The sequence below is a fragment of the Lactuca virosa genome, chromosome 5, assembly GCF_052849685.1.
Source record: "Lactuca virosa cultivar CGN04683 chromosome 5, Lactuca_virosa_CGN04683_v6, whole genome shotgun sequence".
Lineage (NCBI taxonomy): Eukaryota > Viridiplantae > Streptophyta > Magnoliopsida > Asterales > Asteraceae > Lactuca > Lactuca virosa.
This window is the reverse complement of record NC_136430.1, coordinates 249639561-249645560: the sequence shown is the minus strand read 5'-3', so window position 1 is coordinate 249645560 and position 6000 is coordinate 249639561.

Below are 6000 nucleotides of genomic sequence, written 5' to 3'. Positions count from 1 at the left end.
ACTTTCAAATGTATGATAGTTGAGTATTGGGCTGAGAAAGCTTATGGACTAGGCTTGGAAGAAATTAGGGATGTGTCCATCCTAATTTCGGCCAAGAGGCCCTATTCCAGAAGCTTCCTTGGACTGCTTAAGGCCTAAGCTATCTATTAGGGTTTAGACTAAAACCCCAGCAGCACCAGTATAAATAAGACCCCAGGGCATCCAATTTTCGGCGACTTGAACCCTAAGAGTATTCAGAAGCCAAAATTGTGCCATCCCCTCTCTCTCAATTAGCATCCTGTTGCTTGTGGTGTTTGTAAGCCATTAGAGGAGTGACACTTGTGACTCTAAGCTCCAAGACAAGAAGATTCAAGCCTTTGAAGAAGAGGTAATCATCTAGATCTGATTTCTTGTGTTAATTTCGAAATATATACACTAGATCTAGGGTTTGTAAGTCTGGGATGAATTGCATGTACAATAGAGAAACCTAGATCCAAGCATTAGGGTTTGCATGAGCACATATGATGTTCTTTTGGCTCAAACCCATCAGTTTTACGTTCTATTTTTTGGAGCTTGCATTCAATTTCATCATAGTAAATTAGCTGCATTATTTCAACATCATATTAGATATCCATTTTTAAGAAAAAAATAAGTACATGAAAAAACATACCAATAGCAACAACATAGGGCCTCTGTAATAACACTTGGGGTTGTCTGGACGCCATCTCCCTTTTGAATTTTTCACACAGTACAACAAATACGCCACCAATCGATTTTAGAAATGTCATCTACTTCAATAAGTGCTCTAACTGGAACTAAGTTGTTTGTCCCCATAGGAATGGATTCTGCAAACGTATTAACAAATAAAGCAATGAAACCCAGCTTGAAATTCATATCCACTTCAAAACCTAGCTTGAAATTCATATCCACTTCTTCGGATTTTTGAATAATCTTCTTGTAGTTTGTTGCATGTGCCTTTCCACCTTCAAGTTCCTTCATCCATCTATCAAACACTTGATGATCTTCGCTAACCATGTCCAAGTCAAATAAGCTTTTTCCAGTTTTGGATAAACCAAACACTTTATGAATTTTTTCCTTTGTGATCTTTATTCTTTTCCTTTAATCAGAATATTGTTTGTGCCTTCATCATAATGCTCAAGCACAAAATGACAAAGTTTTAAGGGAATACTCTTAATGTTGATCTTCAAAAATGCTTTAAATCCTATCCGTTTCACCCAATCTTTTTGTTCTGATGCCAAAGAATTTACAACATCTGTCATCAATCCAGGTGTCGATCTAGTGTTTATTGAAGGCAACTCCTTCAATATATCTTTCACAGTCTTTTGCTCTTTCACGGTTTTTTGCTTCTTTATTGTTGCACGATTGTCCCCACTATTCCTCTTCCTTTTTGCTTCTTTAATCTTTGTCACTCCTTTAACATATTTTCTATCACCGGTTCTCTTTTTTACATAGATTTCTTCATCAGATTCATCATCTAGTTCATTACATCAGTCATAATGTTAGTAACACCACAAAAGTCCAAAAATTCTATATCATCTAATTACAAAGTAATATTCCAACAGAATATTATACATATACACTTATTATATCAGAATATTCTATGAAATTTAATCCAAAAATCCTATATCATCTAAGTAAAATGTAGATATTTATTCAAATTATATTATTTATAAAAAATTAAACTTAAATGTTGCAAAATCCTATATCAGCTAAGTAAAACAACAAAAGTCAAGTATTATATGATTTATGATATAATAATATCTAGAATGTGTAATATGAACCATAAACATTTCATATCATAGAAAAATACTTTCACATCAATAAACACTAGAAAAATACTTTCACATCAAAATACCTAGAATTTCAGTTATGATCCATAAGCAATTCATGTCAAACATAGGCTATGAACATTATTGTTAGAAACAGTCTAATATTTCTATTGTTCCATAATATTGGAATTATAAAGTATAAAATCATATTTCAGAAAAAAAAAATTTAGATTATTTTACCCGTTGACTGTGTATCTGATTCTGTTGAAGAATCAGAAACATGCTTTTTCTTTTTGTGTTTGACATCATTATGGATTAATTTGTTGTGGCGCTTGAAATGCTTTTTGACTTTTCTTTTTTTATTTTTATTTACTTTATCTGCATCAATAATTATTCTATTAGAAGAATATAATATACTTTTATTGGATGTCAACATATATATTATAAAAGACAACATATGCCATTATTTTATTATAATACTTTAGTAGATTTTCATTCTTATAATATTTTACCATATTCATCACTCTCTGTTATAGATGTCTCTGACAATGATGTCTCTGACTGTGAAGATGAAGAATCTGAAACATAGTGTCTTTTTTTCTTTTCAAGTTTTTTCTTCTTTTTTGTATTTTTAGCTGTATGAAGAAATTTAAAAATTGAAATAAATTAGAATATTTATTGTAATCAATTTGAATGTTCATAATAATCAACTGAAAAAATAAATCCAAAAAACTTTCTTTTGTTAAGTATTTTAAAGAATGATTGTTGATACCTTTTTTAATTCTTTTTCTATGCTGTGAGGATGAATCAGAAGAAGAATTAGAGTCGCTTTCAGAAGTAACAACAGTTTTTTTTTTTTTTAATTTTTTTCTTTGATTTTCCTTCATCTGCCTTCTTTTTCTTTTGATTTACAATTTGCAAATCTTTATCATGAAATTTAATGATTAAAATTAATTAGAATATATGATAAACAAAATTAGAATATTCAGAATAATTAACTTAAAAAATTAAATCCAAGCATTTGCTTTTTTATGAATTATTTGAAAGAAAGGGTGTTCATACCTTTTTTAATCCTATCTTGATCCCCTGAATATGTATGAAGAAAATTATCAAATAAAAACAATTAGAATATTTATTAAAAGCATTTAGAAGTTACTAAAAGCAATTATAATATTTAATCTAAAAGTAATTACAATTTATACATTTATCTTTATATATTTCTTTCCTTGTTTTTCTTACAGTTGCATTTGTTTGCACTTTTTTAGCTGCAACAATAACAACAAATTCCATTAGAATTCATATTAGTTGAGGATATATAATCTGGTCACAGTTTTATAAATACATAACAACAAATTTCTAATATCAATCAACATAAAATTCACTAGAATACAAATATTTTTTTTGGCTAAACACTATACTACAATCATAAGAAGAGTTTTATGTTACCAAAATCTATAGTATTAGACAATTTATGGATCTAAATCTAATTAAATGATGAACAATTAGTTAGAATAACATAACATCTTTGCTATTTTTGATTAAGAATATTTAGATCAAATGAAATGAGGAATAATTAGAACACTTTTGAATAACATGTAGATTTAACATTTAGATACATAGACTCTATATAAATCACACACTGAGATTTAGGTTTAGATTGTATGTTTTATAATGATATATTCCATTACATCTGACATCGACATATAAATCGCTAGTGAAATATTTCGATTATCAGACATTTGTTGAAGATACACAACGATTTAAAGTGAAAAAACATTCTATAATAAGAAGAGATAAGTTTATTGAATAAGAACAAGAGGTTTATAGTATTATACTTACTTGGAACAACTGTTGATACAAAATGAGAATCAGAATCTGTAGAATGAGCCATTTGATTCGATATCAAATTCAAAATCAAAAGGTTTTTAATGTTCTAGTTCATTATCGAGGGTTTTCGTGTAAGAATCGGAAGATGAATTTCAAGAAGTAGAACGATGATCGAGATTTGGATCAAATGAGTGTTCGTATCTAGGGCTTTTAGGAAGAATACTGGGTGTTTTTGTGTGCTGAACGAAAAAGAATGCAAAATTCCATTCCTGCCCCTCTGTGTCTTGATCTAATCCCAAAGTTTCATTAATTTACAAAAATGTCACCGCCTATTTTATGGTTTAATCTAAATTAATATCAGCCTTTGATTATTCAAGATGTGTGGTCAAGATTTGGTCTCCCCGTCTCACAAAATCTATTGGTCTCACATGAACCTAACCATATATATATATATATATATATATATATATATATATATATATATATATATATATATATATATATATATATATATATATATAAGTAAGTTCAATTGAGAAAATAAAAAAGGTTAACAATGAAAGAATCATTCTTAGCCACTCATTTATTTTTGCCGCAAAAGCCTCCATTGTACCGGCGGAAATGGGAAAGGAATACACTTGTGTTTTCCAACAAAACATGTTTCCTTAAAGTGTGCTAATCGTTACTTTAATATATACAAAAACATAGTTTTCTTTTTTCGTTTTTTTAATTTTTAAATAGCTATTTTTATCAAAAAATGATTTTAAATAAATCAAAATTCATAATTTTTTATTCTCTACAAATAGAGATCCATATTGATATAGTTTTAAGATAAATTATAAATTTTAGTTTTTTATAATTTCAACTATCGTTATTAATAAGTGATTAGAAATGTATCGGAATTTTTACTACAGTACATTCGTTATTCACTTATGAATAAAAAAATATTTTTAATTTTTTTTACAGTTTAAGTATCTTTTATACTACTTATTTATATATGAATAACAAATTAACTGTAACAAAAATCTGATAAATGTTTTATTCATATATGAATATAAAATATGACGACAACTAATACACGTTTTATTCATATATAAATATAATATATGACGAAAGATGATGTAAAAAATATATTTTAAGTAAGAAAATTTTATTACGTGTTATATTCATATATGAACGATACACAAACTATAAAAAAAAGTTAAACATACGTTTTATTCATAAGTGAATAACGAATGTACTGTAATAAAATTCTGATGGATTTTTATTCACTTATGAATAACGAAAGCTGAAACCCTAAAAAAATAAATTTTTTATTTTATCTTAAAATTGTATCAATATGGATGTCTATTTATAGAGAATACAAAATTATGAATTTTGATATATATTTAAAATAATTTTTCGATAAAAATAGCTTTCTAAAAATAAAAAAAACAAAAAAAAAAGTATGTTTTTTTGGTATATTATGGTAATGATTAGCATAGATTAAGGAAACATGTTTGGTTGGAAAACACATGTGTATCCGTTATCCATTTCCGCCGGTACGCGTAAGTGTTTTGCGGCAAAATACATGTATGGCTGAGAATGATTCTCCTATTCTCAACCTTTTTTATTTTCTCAATTGAAATTATATATATATATATATATATATATATATATATATATATATATATATATATATATATATATATATATATATATATATATATATATATATATATATATATATATATATATAGGAGAGAACACCTAAAAGGTTGAGAACGCGAGAACAGATCTAAGCCTTCTAAATTTTAAAATAAAAGGTTAACATTAATGGGCCATTTATATAAATTTTGAAAGTCATAGGATTAAGTTGTAACTTCCTAATTACCTAAAAGGTTACTATAGTCATTAGGTTTTATCTTATTTTTATCAACTCCTAAAATCTCTCTCTCTCTCTCTCTCTCTCTCTCTCTCTCTCTCTCTCGTTTCCTTTAAACCCTAATCGATGGAAGCCAGGACTAAAAAAAACGTCCGCCTCTTCCCTCTCATCTCTCCACTGTCGACTTTTGAGTTTTCTTCAACCTAGCCGCTGCACAAGATACAGAAACACCACCACTGCCATCTTGATAGTTGAACCCGCCAACAACACCATCGTCACCATCATCATCACACAACAATCATCTCCACGCCTTTATCAACAGATGGGTAGAGATCGTTCAAGAGAAAGAGAAATACAAAGACATATTACATATCAGAAGCCTACAACTTGATTTTATTTCATCGGGTTTCATTGAAAATTCTAGACCTGTAAATCGATTTCAATTTTCAAGGTATGGTCTCGATTTTGCTTGAAAGTTGTTGTGAAGATAAACGCTGATGATGGAGGCTATGTCGATGGTGATGATAATGACAGGTACAA